The sequence below is a fragment of the Phasianus colchicus genome, chromosome 2 (assembly GCF_987193195.1).
Source record: "Phasianus colchicus chromosome 2, bPhaCol1.hap1.1, whole genome shotgun sequence".
Lineage (NCBI taxonomy): Eukaryota > Metazoa > Chordata > Aves > Galliformes > Phasianidae > Phasianus > Phasianus colchicus.
In genome coordinates this window covers 14,833,070-14,849,197 of record NC_143437.1, presented here as the reverse complement: position 1 = coordinate 14,849,197, position 16,128 = coordinate 14,833,070, and the positions used below count along the sequence as shown (strand labels likewise).

The 16,128-nt window shown below is 42.4% G+C and overlaps 1 long non-coding RNA gene across 12 annotated transcripts in view; it reads right to left on the bottom strand.

Moving 5' to 3' along the window:
• Positions 1-16,128, bottom strand: part of LOC116231831 (uncharacterized) — a 287,614-nt gene that overhangs the window by 44,245 nt on the left and 227,241 nt on the right. For all 12 annotated transcript variants that reach the window (XR_016463972.1, XR_016463974.1, XR_016463975.1 and 9 more), the window contains 2 exons: positions 8,770-8,843; positions 3,108-3,149 (listed from right to left, as the gene is read on the bottom strand). This is a non-coding gene — a long non-coding RNA (uncharacterized LOC116231831). The remainder of the gene's footprint in view (positions 1-3,107; positions 3,150-8,769; positions 8,844-16,128) is intronic.

Genomic DNA, 16,128 nt, shown 5'->3' with positions numbered 1-16,128 from the left:
CCTCTCCAGGTTTGCTTCAGATTAGCTGCTAAGAAGTGTTAGACTCTGAAGACATCTTAGGCTTTTTCAATGACTAAGAAATCAATATGGTCTCCTGGAGGAGAAACTTGTACATCAGATTTCTGGTATCCTTCTATGCCATGGGAGATACTGCCAGTTACACATGCCAGAATCACATGCAGGGAACAAAACCCAATCTCTTCTTCCATTCTCCAAGAAAGTCTAACTTAAAATATGGAGGAGCATTCCAGCTGGAAACCACTTCTTCATCCATCCCATGCTGGGCTAGTCTTGGCAATAAAGCTGTTTGCCACATGTTTCTCAGTAGCACTACAGCAATTAAGACAAACTAATATGGCAAAAGGGGGAACCCATCTTGCCAATTTGGCAAGTGGGGGACCTGAAGAAGGAGATGCTATCTTAAGAGAAAGATGTCATGTAGTGAGCCACTGTCTCTTTTCCTTAGGACCAGCTCTATGGTGTGTGTTACAGATGAAATTCCAGGCGAATGTGATGAAATCTTGTGGAAGGATGGCAAAGTGATGAAAGCCATGCACATGTGCCATCTATTAGATAAGGCATTCAAACTTTTTTCTTGAACTAATCAGTAGCAGCTAAAATAAACAAAAAAAGGGAAACAGAGCTTAAAAAGTGAGTCTATCTTGCAGCATAAAAAATTAGTCAGTGAATCAAAAGGAAGAAAAAGATGTGGAAAAATGAAGTCTTTCCCCCTCCCTCCCTCCCGTAAAACTGTGGTGTTCTTGTAAATAAAGGGAAAGGAAGTATTTATTCACAAAGAAATGCAACCATGCCACTGTGCAATGAAACAGGTCGGCATGTTGGTGTCTGTGCATCTTCAGCACTAACCAGGATTAAGGTATGGCAGAAGATGCTCTATCTAAGCCTGCTCCCAAAGAACTCCCATGGGTCCCCTACCCATGAAGAACACTTTCCTCCCAGACATTTCCTTCTCTGACAATCCTGACCTTTCTCCTGCATTTGGAGAACAGCTGGAAGCTGGGTAGAACTGACCACACTACTAGTACATTGTGGACAAATAACCTTTATGAGAATATTGTTCATCAGTGACTCCCACAGGAGTCAGGTATGAAGGTATGAGGCTCCTCACCAGATCATCACATGCTATTGTTAATAATAACAATAATAATAATAGAGGGCAGGGGAAGAAATAATATTGCAACTTCCTTTCAACTGTGACACCTGTGTGTGTTGGGAGAGTGAGGATTCCACAGGGCACTTGACTCTGCCTTCTTTGAAGCAGCAGTAAATAGGAATGTTTGGAAAAACTTAGTAAGAGCCATATAAAAGCACCATATCCATATGTGGTTATGTAGGGTATATATAAGGAATATACATGTATTTCTTTGAACCATGGAGCCCCACCAGCAGATCCCTTTATGACTACACTTTGCTTTGAAAGGAAAACATCCAAAGGAAAATGAAAAATGTCAAGACCACTGCAATTGTTCCACTTCAGAATTTAGAGCATGAAGCATTTGGCTTTTTTACTCTAAAGTTTTCATGTAGATCATTATGCAAGACTGTGAAAAGCAGGATTAGAGACATCAGATTTGGGCTCAATTTTTAGGAGGGAAGGAAGACTTTTTTTTCCTGGGACAATTCCTAATCTCTAAAGTGAAATGTCAAAGTTCTTTCTTGCTATGGGTTTCAAGCTCGTACATCATTTCAAGTACTTCTTATATTCCTGTCTATATCACCACCATCACCATAGCAGCTGCACATTATGTCTCCTGGCTTAACAATCCTCACAGAACCAATGGACTACAAAGACACACTACTATCCTCACAGCTCTGGAAATTGAGGCAGGGAGCAAGAATGTGAATTTTTAACTTCATCTAGAGCTTTGCTGACAGCACTAGGTGACAAGCTGGTTCTTATGAGACTGTGATCCACAGCTCTGTCAAAAAAATCCCCTTCTCTGCTCTGTTTTGAGTAAGTCTGGGTACTGACAAGGAGGCTTTTGTTGTTGAGGAGTTGGCTGTTGGTCTGAGCTCTCGCACTCTTGTTAGGGAGGCCATGAGGGGAGAGCAGAGTGCCGATCCCAGCAGGAACACATGTCCTAGGTTTGTCCGTCTGCAAAATAATTCTTCTGCATGTCGTTTAGGCTGAGCGCCGAGCCTGGGATCTGCTATATGGCTAAGTTCCCTCCTCACGGCAGCCAGAGCAAGCGTGGTGACAGTTCTGGGGAAGGAAATTGAAATGTTTTGGGAAGTTATGGCATAGGGAGTGACATCTGTGGCAATGGGCTCATTAAGTGAAGGATTTGGTGTAATACATATTATAACGAGGTCATATTCTCAGAAAACTAGAACTTGCCAGCAAAACAAACTAAATCAGTCAAGCTTATGATTCGGTTTGCTTCCAAACTCATCTTTAATCTAAATTCTTTTCAAGGTCATCATAAGCAGGCTTGTATGAATCTTGGGGCCTAATCCTCATCCTTACATCCAGTACAAGCTGGAGTAAGTCCACTAAACTCAAGGGAACCTAGCCAGTTTACATCAAATTGTGGTTATTCTTAAGGTAGGTCATTTAGAAATAGTCCAACCCCCTGCTAAAGCTTGTACCCTACAATACGTCAAATAGGTAGATGTCCAGCTGTGTCTTGAATGTATTCATAGAAGGAGACTCCACAACCTCTCTGGGCAATTTGTTCCAGTGCTCCACCACCCTTACTGTAAAGAAGCTCTTCCATAAGTTTGTATAAAATTTCCGATGTTCAAGTTTTAGGCCATTGCTCTTTGTCCTATCACCACACACCACTGAGAAGAGTCCACCCTCATCCATTTGCCTCTCACCTCTCTTTAGGTATAGTCCTTTCATGGGAACGAGGGACAGATGAACGTTGTGAATTACTTTCAGTTTTTTGTATTAGAGAACAGTAATTCCCCTTGCTGCAACCCAATTTCTACTCACAGTGAATTGCTCTGACCTCAGTCCCAGAGATTCCTATGTATGGGAACAATCCCCATCTTCAGAAAGAGTAAGATGGGAATGAATGAATAAATCCCCTCAGGAAGAAGAGACTATTTGGAAGCTTAAGAATGAAAAAAAAGATGGTTACCTGGATTGGAAGTGGCTCAGGAGATCAGAAGCAGCAGCAGCTCTGGAAAAAGGAAACAAACCCAGTCACATCTCTTTTGAAGAGAAAAAAGGTTAAAACCCAAGGATGACCTAGGGACCAGAAGCTCTTTTGCTCTGGACCATCACCTCTAAAGACCCTAGTACTGTGGCCTCCGAAAAAGATTGAGGTCTTTAGATATTGAGTACAAAGAGTATGAATAATATCACCTAATAAAGTACTGAGTTGGAGAAACACCTATTTTGATTTATTTGTGAGTTTGTTTTTTTTTTTTTAACTTCTGCACTTAAGTAATTGTCTCCCTTAAAAAAAAAAAAAGTGTACATAATACACGGCAGAGGCAGAAGAATATTTTAAAGTAGTAATTACTTCTACTTAACAATTAGTAGTACTATTTGAGGATGTTTTGAATGAGATTTATTGTATGTTTGCTCTTTTTAAATTTACAATTATAAGCTTAGCTCTGATTATTTTTCCACCAAAAATTAAGAATAATTTATAGCACTTTTTTTTTTTTTTTTTTTTTGGAGGGGGGGAAGGTCTGAAGAGAGGCATGCAAAACCAGGAAAAAACATGTAGGAAGGATAAATTTTTTTGTATGTAAGCAATGTTTAAATGGAATAATTAAATTTACCATAATCAATAAAATGTGTGAGTCAAGTTTATTGAAGTGGCTATTTCCCATTGCATAATTTCCCTGGGGAACTTTCATTTTTAATTCAAAAATAATAATAAAAAATAATAAAAAAACCCAAGCCCCTGAGCACTTACTGTAAATATGCCAGCATATGTGTGAGGTTAAGAAAAGCACGAGCCTACACCCAGGAATCAAAGAGGGGCTTACCACTGCTTTGACACTAATTGTAAAAGCTAAACATTTTCTAGAAACATAATCAAATATTAACTGCCACGGGGGACTCATTCAGCAGTTCACAGTAATTCTAATAAGGTACAGAGCCTTTCACCTTTAGGTCACCAGTTCAAACCCACTTTGGGCTAGTTAGTAAACAGAGGGTAAATCCCAAGTCCAGTGGAAAGCCAGAGTACGGTATATGCCAGTGCATCTGTCGGGCAAAAGTGAGAAGTGTGTTCCTTTTGTTTTCTTCTTTGCATCCCTGGTCATCCATGATTCCCCTGTGTCTGATGAGGCCATCTCTTCTGTGGACTCACCACATATTCCTTGGCCTCAGATCCTCCCTTCTGGAAATGGGATGGGAAACTCCTCTTCTTGCTGCCTTTTCTCGATGGCATCTTGCTGCGGTGTTTTTAAATATTTCTGTATCCTCCCTCTCAAGAAAACGTAAGAAGCAGTATCATTACTGTCCCTCTTCCGTGTGTACAGTTCCTCCTAATGAATTATTTCATGTACTTGGAGCACCATGTGGAAAACACACTGATCTAACATGTAATTGAAAATAACCGGCCCCCACCCCCCTGCCTCAGGCTGCACAACAACCGGTTCTGCCAACAACAGCGCTATTTGAGAACAGAAGCAGAGTCCTCATTTCAGCTTTGCACCTGGCTTCAGGTAGAAATTCTCACACTGCTTGGAGCCACCGTGGCTTCTACATGAACTCACAACTCCAGCCTGGCCCCTTGGCACCGGCACTGCCGACTGCCCCAAAGCAGCTCAAGTTTTGTGCCAAACACCTACACGTCTCCCCACTACCCCAGTGTTTGGACAGATCCTTGCTCTACCATGTCGTTCATGAGGAAAGCGTGAATTTGGCTCCTCTTTTTTTTTTTTTTTTTTCCCAGCTGAGTGCCAACCAGAGGATGGCTATGTGACTGAACCAACCTAAGAACAGGTGGTGACCAGCACAGACAGTGTCCTCTCTTCCTCACACACACAATCCATGTCTTTTGTGCACAGACACAGCGGAAGCTGCCTCGGGAAATTGCACTTGCTGAAAACAAATCTTGTTGTGTTTAATTCGTGGATCTCATTTTAGGCTAAATTAGTTCCGAAGGCTTGGTAAGGCAAACTTACTGCCAGGCCACAACTGCTTCTGGTGGGAAACAGCCTGCTGTGAGACAAGATCAGTTTGTGAATAGATCCAATTCAAGTGATGCCACAGTCACATCGAAGCAGTGCTGCTGATCCATTATATAGTGTGCTATAAACAGCAGCTGTTGCTGTCTTGCAGGATCTACCATCAAGTTAGGACCCAAGATCAACCTACAGGCAGGTTCAACCTCCCTAGAAGCACGCTGCTTTATTTATCAATGAAACATGAGTCTTGGGTGCTCCTCTGTGAGCAGAATGCAGGCTAGATGAGTTCTAGCTTGCTTTTGCTTGCTGTCTTTCCCAAGCACTCCACAGTTTCCTGCTTCTCCCCAGCCAGGCTCCATACACACTGTGAATTTGATACTTTAAGATATCAAAATAATCAGTTTACTGCATACATACAGAAGAAATGTCCTGCACATGCCCAGATGGTCTGTTCATGTGATGGGGGAGGGCTAGAGTGGAACGACCCCTTCCTATGGCTAGAGGAAAGCTAGACAAGGAAAACTTTGATATATTAGGAAACCCAGAGCTCAGAGGGGATGACGTGGAGGCTGTTTTATGATATTTAGTTATAGCAGGCAATCCCATCTTTCTGGCTATGATGATATATATACTTCCACGTATGTGTGAGCACACATAATAGTCTGAGGCCTTAATTGTGTCTTATGCTAATATAGATGAAAAGTTGAGGAGCTGCAAGGAACAATTCTTTCATTGTCCTTTACACATCTGGGTTAATGTTTCCTCCTTGAATTAGTCCTCACCAGAATGTTCCCTCTCTGCTCACCACAAGCTAGCAGTGCCAATTTCCCTCCATGGCAGCTCCAGTGACAGCTGTTTACTTGGAAGCTCATGGATTTGATATATGGGTGCTAGCCACAAATTAATGGAATACTTTCCAGATGCAAAGTCTTTAAACATTCAAACAATAAGCCAAAAGCACTAAGCTGTTTTGGCCATTTTTTCTCTTCACTCTGGATGTCACTTGGAGATGATGTAAACACAATTGCTTGGGACAACGAACAGAACACTTAATTGGTTTCGGAGTAACAGCATGGGTTGCTGGATGGCAGTCAGTCAGTGGTGCCATTTGTCACCTGAAGCCAAGATCTGAAATGGCCGAGAGGGACAGTGGAATAAAGAAGAAAAAAGAAGTACTGAAGCTAACTGCTAGCAGGTGGCCTAGTCAGAGAGCTGTGTGTGCTGGCCCAGCCTCCCACGTTCAGGTAAGAGACACCTGGCATAGACTCTAAAGAACAGTTCTCAAAATGTCTCTGGAGGCTCTCTGGAACATTTCAGAACAACAACAGAAGTGTGTGGAGGATGATTACAGTGAACAGGGATCGCCTCAATCCTCTCCTTGCTAGGTGTCATCTAGAAATCAGTCTGGAGCAGAGGAGCTAGCACCTAGCTCAGAAATGGAGACCCAGATCAGTTCCAGACATGTCTCTCTTCCACATTAGACCTTCAGCAGATCTCAGCTTGCATTACATGCACCCTAATTCTGAGGACTGGGACAAGTCCTCCTGACAGCATTTGAGGGCAAAAGTCAGCATAAGAAAGTGGGCTAAATTTCTTTGGGACTGTAAGTTTAACTGTTGGTACCTTTGCTCAAAGATAACAACAGGTCAAATTGAAAACTTCTGTGAAGTAGAATGGCTGCACTGAAGCCGGACGGTAATGATTTACACCACCTCAGAACCTGGGCCAAGAAGTGTAACAGACTTCTTGGCCAACTTACATCACTTTTTTCTTATCCCTTTGCATTTTCTTTGGCATTTTCTTCTTTGCATTCTCTCATTTTCTTCCCCCAAAATTTAATGTGATCTGGTCAGTTGAGCTACCAGGACATCGATTTTTTATCCAGACATTAGGGTGAGGAACCTTCTTACACACTTTTATCTACTCACAAATGCCAGCAAACATGAGCTGTGTGCCCTTGTATTAGACAAGGCTAAGACAGAGCTCCAAGCAGCCCTGTCTGAACTTGAAGACAGTTCAAGCCTGAAATACTGCCTGTTTGAAGATTTCTTCTTTATTCCTTCCAATGTTGTGATTAATTAGAGAATTAATATGTATTAAAGTTATCATCATCTTTACTAGATGGAAAAATTCAAATTCATTATCTAATGGGAGGAAAATAAGCATCATTTTACAAGGGCTTTAGAGCAACAGCGGTAATAACAAACCACCCCAAACTCTAGTCCACAGGCAGCACAGACATCTGCTAGAAAAATATGATGATTCCCCCACCCACCACCCTCAAATTTAGGGATTTGTGGGGAATATGGGCCTTGCCTGAAGTTGTTTGGCAGGAATCCTCATGCGAAGTTCTTATTTAATGAAATCATGTGGTAGTAAATCAAACACAGAAACAGGAATAAGTAAATCCACCACATCCTCTGAAAAAAGTATGGTTTGATTCCATCAACTCAAGTTGCCTGGGCAATGAATTATCTATATTTGTCAACTAAAAACCATCAACCAACAATCACCCATGTTTTTGGTACAATTTTCTAATCCTCATTCTCAAAGCTGAGCTGAGAGCCAGCACAATATGGACTGGTTAGTCACACAAAGAGCTGCTAGGACTAGTGCTAAGCTGTCGTATCTTTGCAAAGTCTGTGCAAATGGCTCAAAATGCAAAACTTGTGCCCTCTTGCAAAGTCTTCACATCTGAATGTTAAAAGAAAGGTGGCAAATTAGTGTCATGAACGACACGAGAGAAAGCAGGTAGAAAAGTGGACAGAACACGTTGACATTATGATACAAAAAATTAGAAGTTGGCTTTACGGACTTGGTAGTTAGTTATGCTGCTGGTTGGTGTTGATTATCTGAAGGGTCCTTTCCAACCACAATGATTCTATCTAATACCTTCTGATGTCAGAAGGAGCCTTAACACAGATCCACTTCACATGGCTTTCTCTGTGCCCACGGAGGTTCAGAGCCACGGAAAGGTGCTGAGTAGCTTTCTGATAAATTCATTATAATTAGGTAACAACTATTAGCTCAAAGGATCTCTCACAGAACTTTTTTCTTCTGAGACGTTCCACAGAAACTGTGCCTACTGAATCAGCAATATCTGTGTACAATGTTGGAAGTTTTTTAAACTATGATTCAATTTTCTGTGTTGTCTTCTTTATTTTTCCCTGGAAAATTTGATGTGAAAAAAGGAAGTAGTAAGTTCAGTGAAATTTTCTTTCTTTTTCTTTCTTTTTTAAGGAAACCTGCATTTTCTGTGGAAAACCACAACAAAAACAACTACTTCTTGTCAACATTTCCCTTAGGAGTAATAAAACATGATTTTCTTTCACTAGTACGCCCAAGCAAGCAAGCAGAAGAGAGAACATCAGTGTCTTTACAAACAAGATTTACAGAGAGATTTTGTGAGGAAGCAGTTGGAAGAGGCACTGTATCAGATGTGTCCATTTTAACCATGACCCACCTGCTGAGACTGCTGTGCTGCCTGTAGTTGCTGCTTGACATTAACTCAATAACTTAATTACATGAGAACTCCCTTAGCTTTTCTCTCTTTAATTTAATGACAAAAAATATAAAATTTTCACCCTACCCCACTCCATAACATTATGAACATCTAATTTAATGTTATTATTTTTATAACTGAGTACTTACAAGTATTGAGATGATGGTTTTATTCTTGCTGGTCTGTCCTGTATTTGTTGTTGCTTCAGCTTTGTGATTCATCACTGTGAAATCAAAATGAAATAGCACTTCAGAAATCTTGGGATTTCCTAGAATCCCCATCTGAATGCCACTTAAGAAGATTTGGCTTTGTAATTAACCATTTCTGAGGGAGTTAAAAATATAAACAACTCAAATGTGGCATTTTTACTACCTTAATAAAACCAAATGCAACATTTACTAGGTACGCACTTTAACGAAAAGAAAAAGGTTGCCATAGCAAAACAGCAATCCTGGTAATTTTAAGTGAAACCAATGGTAATTGTAGAACAGCAAGGTGCACGTTATTGGCCTAAGAAAAATTCTGTCTTTGTCCTTGAATAGCAGAACTAGATAAAAACAAGAGATTACCACGAAGAAACAAGGTGAAGTGCTTAGCAAAAACCCAAAATAACTTCTCCACTGCACAGCAAGACCCATACCAAAAATGACCCCCACCAGCCATGATCTTCAGCTCCACTGAATGCCAGTGACTTTCCTAGAATTACTGTGGACTCAAAGAGATAAAGCTAATTCATAGATACATCCATAATGTGTTTCCTCAAGCAAAATGGACTGCTGTAGGAATAAGCATAGGCTAAGAATAGCTGTGGGAGAAAGGCAGTGGTGGCTGCTATGCCATACCCAGAAGGAGATGACCTGTGTGCTCTCAGTGATTCTTTATGGTCCAATTTACAGAAGTAAAGTATGGAATGAACTACAGCTGGGTGATGTTATTTGTTAAAAAAATAAAATAAAACGATTCTGGATAACTAAAAATTTTCTTCTGCCTATTTCATAGCCCAGTTTAAAAAAAAAAAAAAAAGTAGCTTGAATTCTGAAATTAGGAAATGTTTTCATTCTTATACTTTCTCTTTCACTAAAAGAAAGCCACATTCCAGAGTTGTCCATCTGGGGCTGGATTCATGTTTTTTATTGTATTTTTTTTCCTTTCTTTCATTAACAGAGAAAATAAAACACCAGAAAATCACTGAATCCAACACTGACCTCCTACAGAAGGTGCCTTGCTGTTACAAGTAGATACTGCCTGTGTAGATATAGCTGTGTGTTACCATGCCTGGTTAGATAAAGTGCTCTGAAATTAGGATCATATCATCATATGCTCTGTTTATTCCTTTCACAGCAAAGTAGAGATGAATTTGGAGTAAGCCTTCCAAGATGATTTCAATCCTCTTCTTTCCTAGCAGAAATTGGTGCAGCTATCAGAGGCTGCAAGTGAATGCCATGTAACATTACCCACTTCAAGCTCTAGATTGCTGCACACAAAGAGCATTACGTTTTATGGCTCCTGCAGAATACTAGGGGATACTAATTTTACAGGTGCATTCTAGCAAACTGCAGTCCTTAATATCAGAATGTCATTAAAAATAATGCACTCCTTATGCCCGGGCAGTTAATTTAATATTAAATCAATAAAACATTTACTAGGACTGGTGAGAGGCCTGGTTGCTGACAGGAGACTCAACTCATGGCAACAAATGTCTCCTCACCCTTTGCATACAGCTGCTGCTTTATTGTAGAAGACATTTTTCGTCCTGACAAATCACCTCCCTAAGCCCTAATGAGTGCAGAAATTCAGAACATTTGTGGGACATTTATTACCAAGAAAATACAAGGGCCTTTTGGGAGATTTGGATCGACAGCAACAATCAGCTATGAGCCAAGCTCAGTCCAGCAGGGAAAACAAAATGATTCTCTTGGCCACACTGAAAGAGATTGCAGCTCTTTCCAACTGGTTTCACCTCTGGGTATGAAGGTTGTGGTGGGAGCTCTTCCCGCCACCGACTTTCCACTGGTGGAGCTATTTCAGCCTCCATCAGGTTCCTGACAAAATCCTGAAATGACAGATCTCTGGGATAGTACCTGTCACAAACTGTCTGCTGCTGAGCACAGCAAATCCCCTGGCACAGCCACCTCTTCTGCCCCAAGGTTACTCCCTCTTTTACAAGAGCCATCCCAAAAGTAATGCCTCCATTTATATCCATGGAAACAAGATAAAAGAGTGCAGCAGCAGTACTTGACACAGAAACTTTTCAGCTACAAAACACTATTTTTGAACATAGTCATCACCGTTAGCTATGCATTTTCACCAGTGATGAACAAGAGTGCATGCTGCACTCGTAACCATCTGCACAAGCAGAGGTGGCCTACTGTCAGTCACCACTGCTGAAACGCACCACCCACCGCCTCACTGTGTCACATCCACTGTTTGGTCTCCATAAGCATTCAGCAATGTCAGTGGGCACATTTTTTACCACATGGAGGAATTCAATTCCCCCCCTTTTCTCCATATGCACTTTCATGTCAAACGCTATTGTGCCAGACTGCCCTGCTGCTGCCATCTGTCACACAGCAACAAAACGTGACAGGATATTGGTGGGAAGGTTCAACCTCTCCTGCCATACCACAACACCTGCTTCTGACATCGTGGGACAACATCATAAAATGGGATGCATTACTTTTGGAATAGCTCTCATCTTTGAGCACAAAATCCAGAATTCTGCCAGTCAGCCTGATGGGTAATGTGCTATTGTGACATTAAGGGGATGACTGGGGAACACTGACTTCCATGAGCAGAATCATTTTGGGTATAGTTCACTCAGAAATGCTCCCAGCAGACTCTCCTCCTCCCAGCTGCCTCCAGGAGCAAGGACATGGGTACATAGAAGGCTGGTGAAAGAGTCTGGTCCTTGCCTGATGTATCTGCTTGGATGACGACGTACTTCCTCCTTTGTCTTCCCTAAGCCCTGAGTACTTGGGACAAGTCATGGCCTGAGCAGCAATGACTTCTCCTGACACTGCTGGTGTTATTTGTGTGATGAGCCTCTGCGTTACGCTTACAGGAACACTTTAGCTGTGACCCACAAAGCCAAGCCCAGACACATTTAATATCAAACTCAATCCCTAGTAGCTTCCCTTAGACATCAGCATTCCAGCACATGTAATACGATGAAAACAAATTTCGTGCCATGAAAGCAAAAATATGGGTAAGGTCTGGGAGCATATTTAGGATGTGGTTTTCATAAGCACTCAGCACTGGTTTAACTCTGCTTCTATTACAGTCAAGGGTAAGTAAACCCCATTGACTTCAGTGGGAGCGGAATTAGGCCAGTACAGGGTGGTTTTGAAAATCCCACCCTTAGCTTTTATATAACATAGAAAATAAGAATCACATGCAAACCTTCAGAGGGTAATTGGCCCATTAAAGCGCATATCATTATTTATCTTAGCCACCATCTTCAAGCTGAAGATCTGCAGCACCGATAGATGTGGGCTGGTGACTGCTGGGGAACACCCTCAGGCCTGGGGGAAGTCACATGGCCAGTCAAAAGCAATGCCTTGACACTGCTATCAGTAAATAACAACAAGGATTTTCTAAAAAACAAACATGCCTATAGAGCTGTCTGCATTGAAGGGATAAACGAGCTTTTGATTGGAAGAACTAAAATCTTTATGTTCAACCTTTATGTTCCTTTGATCATTCTGATTTATGACAAAAATATCCCTATGATGGGAAAACAAACCACCTCCTACATTTACCACCTGTCTTTGCAATGAACTTGATAACAGTCATACAGAAAAACGTGGATGAAAACTTTTTTCACCAGCAGCTTTTGATGAGGAGGTGCTGCTGTCCTGGCCAGCTGCCGTAGTCCTGCCAGGATCAGAGGCACATGGACTCACACACCAACCTGGAACACATTGTTCACCTGCCCATGATTCAGGAGAAGATGAAGAGGAGGAAAAAAACCCACAGTTAAAGGGGCTGTTCCCTAAAGCACAGCTTTGGAGCGTGTCACCGTTCAGCACAGGAAGTCTCCATAGTAGGCAGAGAGTGAGTTGGCCTTGGAGGGGTTGTGCAGGGGCAACCACCTCTGCTTGTTTCCCAGGTGTGCAGGACCCTGGTGTGCACACAGTGAGTCAGGAGTGACTCACGAAGACAACAGACTTTTTCTCAGGCACCCAGGAAGTTCAAACACAGGGGCGCCAGAACATGAAGGCATCTTCATTGTGCAAGAGGTTGTGCTAGATTTGTTCACGAGAACTAGCAGAACAAAACATGAGGGGAATTCTGTATTTCATCAGTGCTTTGACATCACCAGCAGTGACAGAAGGATACAGCCACCATGTTGTTTTCTGACCCCAAGTGCCCCAGCTGAACCTGGGAACTCCCCACGTGGCTTGAATGGAAAGTGCTGTCAGCTTAATCCTGATGCTGTCAGCAGAGCATTTACAAAGCCAAAGTATCAGGTAAGGATAAAAACAACGTGCCCTTCAGAGCAATGCAGTCAGTGCTCCCATTGCGCCCAAATCACTCACTACTCACCCCTCTCTGCCCTGCCCTGGGCCTTGGCATGTTGATTACAAGCACTTTGCTGATACCCTGGCATCTGTTGGCTGATTGCTGTTCAGTCCCGTTGTAAGGCACCAGTAAGGCCTTACACATTCTGATCATGTCAAGTCCTTGCTGCATCAGGGCTCTATGGCTCAGGCTCAGCTGCTGAACCAGCCACTGCTCCATGCTTCTGGTCAAGCTCTGACCACAGCACTGGGAGTGCTCTGCAGAGATCCTGAGGCTCCCTGAGATGGGAGTAGCGGCAATCGCTGCTCCTGGCACTGTGCAGCAAGAAAAAAGCCACGTGCACAAACAGTAAACAGTGCTGTGAACAGCGACTGGAGTCCTGGGGTTGGTGTTACCACTCTATCTAGGTTCAGGCTCCTAGCTCATCCCAGAAAGTGCCATGGATGTTTCTCATCCATACCTGAAACTTTACTCACACTGGGTAGACAGCGGTACCCAGCTACGGCCCCCAGCAGCCGTAACCCTCACAGGCTCTTCATCTAGCATGTGAGAAGTGACCCCTGGAGACTTTGGGCTATTGAGGGAAAGGATGCTTTTATCATACATTTTTGCCATAGCAGACACGCGGGGCTCTTTGCCAAGTTCCTTCATTCTTTCCCCTGCTTTATTTGCACAGATGTTTTTGCCAAGGCTTGTCATCAACTTGGGGAAGGGGCAGTCGAAAAAAAAAATAAAAAAAATAATAAAAATGACCGAACAAGTTGAAGAAATTGCAAATAGTAAATCTGGCACTCGCTAGGCCAAGCCCAATAAGTTGCTGAGGTTGTACTTTTCAGATTTGGCTTTAGTCTCTTGTAAATTTTCAGTTATTTTTAACCCACCTCTCTGAGAGAGCCTAGGAATGAGAAAGTAATCGTTTCATCAACTCAGGCTATATAAATCTCCTTGGGGTTTATTATTTGCTGTTTCATTTTACTGGCACAAGTGCTCCTACGAAAGTACAATAACCTCCTCGTTGATTTACAACTTGGAAGCAGGCACACGCTGAAAAACCCAGCGTGCAGCACCTGAGGAAAAGTGCACCAAGTTAATTGAAAAGCTTCAGGAAACTGGAATTCCTCGCAGTGATACTGTCACATGCGTCAGTCGCCAGATGTAACTCCAATTTTCTGCTTTCATAATAAGAATTCAATTGATATCCCCAGAAATAAAAATCTGCAGCCAGAATAACAGCACATTTATCATCGGCGGGTTTAAGCCTTAGAACAGAGCTGTGTGCAGCTCTTAGCTGAAGGGCTAGCAAGTACTGTGGGTGCTTTATTTTCTTTTTTATGCATGCGTGGTTTTGTGCATGTACCTATGCATGTGCATTCCCACAGACATATACATATATATATCTGCTGAGGAAGCCCAAGATTAGAAAGAGGATGTTGTCTCTGGAGAGCTCCCATAGTCTGAGTTCACATTAGTGCCCTCATGGCTTTTTTTTTTTTACCCATTTTGTTCTTCCACTGAGCCCACATCCCCATCTTTCTCTCACAGATTTTCCTGCAGGCTGCCCACACACTTGAGCCGTGCAGTCATTTGCCAGGTACAGGGGATATTCTCCAAGAAGCCTTTGATTAGAAACACAGATGCCATCAGCTGCCTGCTCCTTTATGAACATACCTACATACATCCCAGCGATAATGCTTTTGTTGTCTTTTGGATATCTACGGATTGCAATCCTGCCCTGAAGGTGTGGCACCATAAAGTGGTAGGGAAAACTAGGCAATAGGCATATATTAACACATCTCTCTGCTTTCTGGAGGTGGTAGCAAGAGACTCACTCTACAGAGGACCACAGCCAGAAGACACTGTTGAATGGCATTATTTTTATCCAAATTCAGAGCTTTCCTGGTTGGCAGGTGTCCCATGCTACTGAGTGAGGCTTTTATTTTATTGGGCTTGGATTCATTGTGCATTGCTGAATACAGTACAAAACCCCCACTTTCATGCTCCATGCTCACAATTTGCCTTGGAAGGCAGCATATAGCATCCCTGCACACAAGGCCACTTTGATTTCTATATGTAAGGTCTCACACTTTGGTGAGACCTTATCTGTATCTACAGGTTAACTGGTATATGAAGTCCCCAGCAGGGATTTAGCTGTCCTTGTAAAGATAGCAGGCATTTGTCTAATGCAAACATTTCCATGCAGATTTCATGTACATTAGGGTGAAAAAAAAAGCCCCTTTGCTGTTTTTCAACAGCTTTTAGGCAACATTTGGCTTTATATACTTAGACCAACAGAGTTGATTTATGAATCTTCCTGTTAAAAAGGACAGCTTCTGGATGATGCACAAGTGATCATTTCCTCCCATGTATCTGATATCTGCAATTCTCTTCCAGATTAAAAACAACATTCAATGCAATGAAATCAGTGTCCTTGCTGAAATTTAAATTCTTTCATATATTTTACATTCAATGCTCTGAATATGTTGCACTCACGTGTGCACACAAGCATGTATCTATGTAGGTGAATAACATCTAAATAAAATACATAATATAACAACATTGTTTGCTACATGGAGGCAAACACAGAAGACCACCAAGACTCATGGATACTTGCCAAGAACACAGGTTACTGCAATGTTCTTGCCTGAAGCCAGTGCTGCAGCTCTCCCTCTGCATTCCCATCAGTGGGCCACAGCAGGAACCATGTGCCGAAGCCACCCAGCACACAACAATGGCATAGCCCTGACTTCCACCTATTTGACAACCAGCAGACCTCTGATAGCCATCAGGATTTCTACCAGATCCCTGTGCTTCCTGACCCTCAAAGTCCTAACTGAGCACTGGTCCCAGGAGCAGCAGTAGGCTCACACCACGGCTGCGTGGAAGACCTGAATACCTTCAACCAGGTCTTGGGACCAGCAGCAACATGCTTGTGACTCTGGCACCTTCCAAAACAAACCAGGTTGTTCTGCTGTTAATGTACACCTCTC